A 7,923-nucleotide genomic window follows, 5' to 3' on the forward strand; every position below is an offset into this window, starting at 1 on the left:
GCAGGAACAAGGACTGGCAGGAGGTGGTGGCCTGTTGGGAGCTGGGAATGGGGCCGATTAACCCTCCTTGCTCCAAAAATAGGCAGTGGGAAGAGCTTCATGGAAGCACCTGCAGGCAGGTGCAGTGGTGGTTGTGCCCTGAGCTCCTCCCTGTGACACCAGGTGGGGTGCAGGTCTGTCCCCACCCCACAGGAGCCCCAGGGACTTTGTCCAGCCCAGGCACTGCCTCCAGGAATTGTCACGAGAGGACAAATGTTTCCATTCGGGGTTGGGAAGGGACCTGTGTTCTGTGCTGCTGCTCTGCTGCCCGGCAGGTCTGGTCCCCAGGAGTCACCAGCATCTGCAGTGGCATTTGTGCTGCAGAGTCCAGAACCCCAGACTGGTTCGGGTGGGACAGGACCTTAAAGCTCATCCAGTCCCACCCCCTGCCTGGGCAGGGACACCTCCCACCAGCCCAGGCTGCTCCAAGCCCCATCCAACCTGCCCTTCAACACTGCCAGGGATGGGGCAGCCACAGCTTCCCTGGGCAACCTGGGCCAGGCTCTCACCACCCTCACAGCAAATTACTTATTCCTAATGTCCAACCCAAGGCTCCCCTCTTCCAGTTGAAAGCCATCACCCCTTGTCCCAGCTACACACCCTCACAGAAGTCCCTCCCGTGCATCCCATGCCCCTGCTCGGACCAGCCGGGCTGGGCTTTGTTCCAGGAGCTGCTGCACCAGGGTCTTCCCAGGCTGCGGGTGAGAGGAGGAGCCACCACACCTGAAGGAGCACAGCTACCTGAGCTCCCTGCAGCGCTGGGGTCTGTCCTCGGAGCCCTGCCCTGTGCCAAGGACACCGTCTGGCTGCACAGCCCGAGCCAAGGAGCCTTCACCAGCACTTGGGGTGCTTTGCTGACAGCAGGGGCTGCAGGAAGGGCCGTGCTGGGGGCACGGACAGACGGACCTGGAGTGCCCCGGGCTGCAGGGACCTGCGGGCTGGGTCTGTGTCTCGCTCGGCCTCGGTGGCCCTCAACTCCCTCTGTTGACTTATCCTGAAGTTGCACCCCTTGATCCGGTGGTGTCCCTGGCGCTGGTGATGACTGGCACGGTGGGTGGGTGTCTGCAGCCCCGCGGAGCCGGGTGATGCTGCTGCTGCTGCAGCCTTGGCAGGGCTGCGTTTGTTTCTGCCTGGTGCGCTGCAGAGTGGCTGGTGTTGGGTTTAACCTCTTGCTATTCGGATGATACGTGAGTAGCAGTATCTCTGTGTTTTCTTTTTCAAGACTTTCACAAGTGTTTGGCCTAATAAAACCCCAGCTGCGTTTGGCTCCCCCCTCCAGGGATGAGCCCCCGTGCAGGGGTGCACAGCGGAGAGCCCATCCCATCCCAGCCCCAAAACCTGCTCCTAACCCTCTGATTAAAAGGTGTTTGGGACTCCAGCGGGGCTGCTCGACAGGCCCCGTGTGGCTGGAGAGGTGTGAGTTTGGAATTGCCAACGTGTGGACTGCAGAAGTCAGTAATGACCCAAAAGATACTTTGCAGATGCTCATTCACGCCCTGCGATTCTCCTGAATCCCAAACAGCCCCTTCTGCCTCATTTCATGGAGAGGAGGGACAATGAGTGTTTTGATGTTCTTGGGGTGAGAAGCCACTGCTGGAAAGAGAAATAAAAGCAGAGCTGCCCTAATAAAACCAGACCTGCCCAAGCAGGGAGTATCTCCAAGCTGGTGTCCATGGGCAGGTGATGCTCTTTAGTTTGGTCATTTATGGGAAGGGGGGGCTGAGGAGGAGAGAAAAAACAGTAAAACTTATCTGGAGGCAGCTTAAATGAAATATTTAACCAGCTGAGGCCACTGCCTTGAATTTCATTCAGAAGGGGACTGTGAATGGACTCCTCACCCACTTCAAAAGGCCGTGGCAGCACGTCCGTTGTGGCGCGGGTCATTCATGGACACTACAGGAGATGTGAAAACATCTGCTAGGTCCCTGCCTGCTCCTTTCAGTACAGTTACTCCCCTTGCTAATAATTGTCTGTGTTCTGTCATCTAGAAAGGGACTTTGTGTGCCTCCCAGGTATTCTAATGCTAATTTGTTTAGTTAAAAAGGAGAAGAGGCTAAACAGATGTGAACCATTTGGTTAGGTTGTAGTTCATTTGTTAGGAAGTGCAAAGGATTCTTGGCAGGATATTAAATATTACCTTGGCTGCTCACAAACACTTCATATTTCAAGAGAGGAAGGGAGGTAGGGACTGCACTCCATAAATCAGCCTTTTCAAAGAGACAGAAAAAGGCAAACATTTGATAAATCTGTGTCATTATACTTAGAGATCAAAGGGGGTTTTACATATGTATTTATGCAACTGGCAACCTAGGAGACAACAATAACAAACATAGATCTCTGACAGCTTTACAAAAATAAAAATTAGCCAGTTCTAATCTGTAATTATCTGGGAACTGTGAGAGGTAGGAGGTTGCTAGCAGTAGAGCTGGAAGTTGCTGATGTTGAGATGGTGAGTGAATATTAAGCCAGTCAGAAATAGGTGAGGCAGTTCCGTGGGCAAGAGCCCAGGGGTGGCCGGGCTTGCCCCCTGCCTGTGCACCCTGCCCAAAACAGCCAGGCAGTAGCTATCAAATCCAAAAGGCACCAGTTTCACCCTGTGCTTGTTGCCTTTATGATTCTCCAGCAGATGGTCTACCAGGGACCCGCCTGAAGGATCCCTGAAGATAAGATTTCCATCCCTGGTCTCTCCCCTTCTTGCCAGGAAGTTGCAGCTCCACGTCTGATGGCTTCTGTAGCCTGGCACACCCCTGTGGTGTGAGCCCTGCCATTGTTCCCAAATTGGGCTGACTCGCTTTGCACAGCTCCATAACTACAGGCCTGGAGCTGAAGACTTAGGTAAGTCAGGGAAGAAGCTTGGAAAGACCCTAGAAGAAGTTTTCAGGCAGCAGGCATAACAGGAGAGCTAATGAGGGACTGCAGCAGGTAATGCTGTAACCCAGGGCAGAATTTAGTGGAGGAATTGAAACTTTGTCAGAAGCAGCAAGGGTCATCACATCAGTGGGAAAACAGGGAGAAATGCAGTTGCATGAAAATAATCCCATGGCCAAAGCAATGCAGGCACAGAAATCAGAGAAGGAGAAGTAGCATTATGTCATCTCGCCTTTCCTTTTGGCCACTCACTGGCCTGATTTCCTATTCTCTTGTGCTGCTTTAAAATGACTTCAGCAACTTGGTTTCTGCTTATTCCCATGGGAAACATCCACAGTCTATACATTTCACTGGTAGGAAACTCTTCCTGACAGTCAGACTATATTTTCCTTTACTCAATTCCATCACATCACTCCTACTTACGCCTCCTTGGAGCACCCTGAACGCGCTTCTCCATTGAAGTCTGTGGAGTTATGTGAGCAGTAAATTTGGCCTGTGGCTCTTGGAGAAATAGATATTAAAACCCCAGGGACGAATTAGGGGGTGAAGGGAGGGAGGGCAGCGGGGGAAAGGAAATGGTTTCAGGTTGAGAGAAACAAGATCTCCTCTTACATCTGCACAGCGGCGCTGCCCCGCTGGGGACTCGGCAGCAAAACGCTGCGAGAGGCAACGGTGTCCCTGGGGTGTCCCTGGGGTGTCCCTGGGGTGTCCCTGAGCACGGGTGTGATTGTGGAGCTACAGCTGAGGGCTCGAGAGCAGTAGGTGGCACTTGGGGTTATGCACAAAGGGATTGCACGAAGCCCTGGGCACTTTTGTTGCCAGTGGCTGACCTGCTTTGAGCCCCGGTGCTGCTCCTCGCAGTCACCCCACTCCATCTCCCCCCCGGGGTGGCCCAGCCCCATCTGGCTGTTTGTAGCTGGGATGGTCACTGGCTGCTGGTCCAGCAACCCTGACCTCACAGCACTCACCACAGGCTGTGCCTCTGCAGGTTCATACCAGCATGTATTTTTCAGGACAAAATCCCACATGCCCCTGGCCCTTTCCCCCCCTCGTACCTCCCTGTTGCGACTTGAATACAAGTCCAGCAGATGCGTGTGGTACAAAAGGAGAGGAGGCTGCTGGCAGACACTCAGGGGTCACACACTGGCCATCCTCAGCTCCTCTCTGCACCCACACAGCTGCATTCCACCAGCCCACAGGGTGCTCTGTGAAGGACACACATGGCAGAGAGGGGACAGCACCGAGGACTTCTTAGGGTGGAGGAAAAAAAATACACAGAGTTTCTTTTCCTGACACCTTGAAAGGGGGCAAGGGCTGGGGCTATGGACACATGACTGAGGAACATCTCTGAGCACTGCAAAAGACCAATAAGGAGAAGAAAACCCCCTTATAGTTACATATGTATGGAAGAGGACACACCATAGCAAGCAGAAGCCCCAAACCCTACATCTTGGTGTGTAGGTGCTGTGAGTTCCCAAACAGGAGTTGCTGGCTGGTGACCCCCTCTCTGGCCAGGTCTCTGCTCAGCCCTGCACTCTGGGCATACACTCTCCAAAATACCTTATTTTCCCATGAACATGCACTTGTTTGACATCATGAAATGGTCAATGACTTTTCTCCAAACACGACAGGGACCACATCAGGAAAACAGCATCCTGCCTGGACTGGGACCTGGAGCACCTTTGCTTGATTTTTGGGTAACTGCTCCTCTTTGTTGCCCCAGCAGGGCTGGCTCCTGCAGATGTTCAAAGGGCTGTGTGTGCCCTGTCACTGACATACAAGGCTCATACTTCAGAAAAAAAGGAAGAAGATTTCAGAACAGGCCTGTCCAGTGCCAGGAAAACAACATTGGCTAAAAGGTTATAGAGGTTTTCTCATGGGGAAGAGATGAACAACAAGGTGAAGCCAGCATCAGGCCAACAGGATAGGATCAGCTATAGGAGATGCTGCCTTGTGTAAGACCCCATGGAGGTGGTGGAAAACACAGCTGCAACCCTGGGGAAGTCATCCAGGCTGGATGCTGGTGAGGTGAGCCCACAGACCTGGCCTCTTGTCTGTCCTTGCTGGAGGAGTTTGATCACCTTGGAAGATGTGCTGGGTTCTCTGAGGTCTGTCCTGTTTCAACAAGTGCTTTTTGCAGACTGGACACCCTCAGCAGTGCTCCACTAGGTGCCACTGGGACCTCTTGTCAGGAGCTGCACCTTCCCAGTGCCAGCTGTGTAATAAATCACTCATCAAGAAACAGGACCCAGAGACCATCCTGATGCAGCTCCATCAGTTTATTATTAACCAGTCAGCAGGACCAGCTCCTGTTATGATTGAAGGGCTCTGCAGCAGCAGCACGGGGCAAACCCAGACTTGCATTTCTGGTTGTGCCCATTTCTTTCCAACTCTGGTTTCTCCACGATGGAGCTCGGGTTGCTCTGTTGCCCTCATCAATGGGGCTCAACACACGTGCTGCTGCCACAGCTGCTGCACGTAGGAGGTTCAACAAATAGCAAGAGCAAGAGCATGAGCCTTGCTGGAGCCCTGCTCCCCAGCTGGCAGCAGGGACAGAGGAGCCCGTGTCCTGCTAGAGGCTGCTGGGTCAGTCTGAAGGATGGAGCCACAACTTGTTCCCAACCCACTTGTCCAAACCTGCCCCCCTGATCCAGGAGGAGCTCAGCTCTCCTCCTGACCTTCCCTTGCTCTGATGCTGCTTCTGATCACCCGTTTGCCGTTCCTAGGGAAAAAACTCCTGACGTGCAACTGCTGAAGATACAATTACAGTAAAACCTATCTTGGGGCTATTTTTCTTAAAAAGCCAATCCAACTTTTACAAGCTACAGCTGACATATATTAAGAGCTTAAACCAAACTTTCTGTGACATTTTGTTGATATTATCCTGGCTGGTGCTGTTGGACATAAGGAACAAGGAGAAATATCCCATCTGAAGGGTTTTCCTCTTACCTCATGGGTGCAGGAACGTGCACTGGAGCCCCCTCTGCTTGCTGCCAGGTTTGCTGCTTTGAGCTGTGCAAAGCACTGAGTAAAGAGGTGAATAAATCTGGGTGCAGGAGGCCCAGGCTGTGCCACCTGTGGTGTGATGACTGTGATTCATGCGTTACCACAAGTTCCCTTTTCAAGTCTCTTCCAGTGGCCAGTCTGACCCAGCTGGCAGTGACACCAACACACAGAGGGACACTAGAAAGTGTGTTTTGGGGTTGTTTGCTGCTTGTAGCTGAAGCACAAAAGGTCTCCTTGCATCAGCCCCAAATCTGCTTTGCAAATATCTGGTCTCAGGAAGGATGGAGACCCGTGGCACTGGTACTGGTGGGGGCTTGGGTGGCCCAAGCACTTTTCTTAGCTTCTTTTAGAGAAGCCCTACACCTCTCAGGGTCTCTTTTTTTTTTATTATTTTCCCCTCTCCAATCTGCCTGGTTTAATTAGTTTATAAACTCTAGTTTGTGGCAGGGATTATTTTAGAAGGTGCTCACCCCACAGCCAGTGTGATCAGGACAATTCCCTTTTGCACTGCTCTTATCACAAATTGATTTAAAGCTGATATATAAACCCATGCTATCACCTCTGCCAAATGAGAAAATCCTTTGGTGGATAAAAGATTTGCCTTTTGTTTGGTTGCAGAAGTAAAAAATAAAAGGTAGAGGCTCAAGGAAAACCTAGCCCTTCAAGCAGGAGTGCTCTGAGAGGAGGCTGATTCAGTGCAATAATTTATGCATCTTTAATAAAAATGTAGTAGAAAAGCTCACACGTGCATTGAAGCTGCTGCTGCTTTCTTGCTGGATGAATGCTGACTAAGGAGCTTCCACCAAGTGTGTGAAATCCCCATCAGCTCCTTGGAAAACACTGGCATGATCTGGTCCTGGAAAGGTGACTGTGTCGTGGGAAGAGTCTCCTTGGCCAAACCCTCTTCATTCAGCTTTCACAGAATCATAGAATCATAAAATCATTAAGGTTGGAAGGGACCTTAAAGATCAAGTTCCAACCCCCTGCCATGAGCAGGGAACCACCAGATCAGGCTGCACAAACCCTCCTCCAGCCTGTCCTTAAAAACCTCCAGGGATGGGGCATCAACAACCTCCCTGGGCAACCCATCCCAGTTCCTCACCACCCTGAGAGTGAAGAATTTCTTCCTAACATCTCACCTAAATCTCCCCTCTCTCAGTTTAAAACCATCACCTCTTGTCCCATCACTATGTCCTCTGGAGAAAAGCCCCTCCCCAGCTTTCCTGGAGCCCCTTTCAAGTCCTGGAAGTTGCTCTTAAGGTTGTTGTGTTTGGTTTCTACACATTCCTCCCGATGCTGGGGACTGAGACGTCTCACCAGGGCTTTGCACCAGCAGGGATTTCGGGCCGTGCCGCTCTGTGAGGGGCAGCTCATCAAACCCCAGCACACGTCAAAGGAACAGGTACATTCCAATACTCTGGGGAAGAGGAAATTGCTGAATGCCCCCAACGCTGTGACGTCCCCGGGCCTGACCCCCCAGCTGGCAGGTCCCTGGAGCCACGGGGGGAATGGGGAGTGGGAAATTGGGACTTTCTCCCTTCTCTCTCTGCCCCGCAGCCTCCGGGGGAAGGATGCAGCCCCTGCGTCGGGCCTTGCGGGTGCAGACTGCCCAGGTTGGGATGCCTAGAGGAAACGGGGATCCACAGGTCGAATCCAGCCCAACCACGGGCTGTAAATTGAAATCCTGGGAGGATTTAGGGCTGAGGAAGGGGCTGGAGCACAAGTGTGAGGGGCAGCTGAGGGAGCTGGGGAGCCTGGAGATGGGAAGTGAGGGGAGACCTGCTGGTCTGGAGCTGCCTGAGGGGGGTTGGGGCCAAGGAGGCCGCTCTGCGACCCAGGAACCAGTGATGGGACACGAGGAAATGGCCTCAGGTCGCCCAGGGGCAGTTTCGATAGGGCAGAAGGAACAGTTTATTCAGGGAAACATTCAAGGCCGGGCGCGATGAGGCTCTGAGCAGCCCGGTCCCTGTGCGGGGCGGGGGGGCCGGACGTGGTGACCTTTGAAGGTCC

Source organism: Chaetura pelagica, unplaced genomic scaffold (genome assembly GCF_000747805.2).
Source record: "Chaetura pelagica isolate M959 unplaced genomic scaffold, ChaPel_1.0 scaffold471, whole genome shotgun sequence".
NCBI lineage: Eukaryota > Metazoa > Chordata > Aves > Apodiformes > Apodidae > Chaetura > Chaetura pelagica.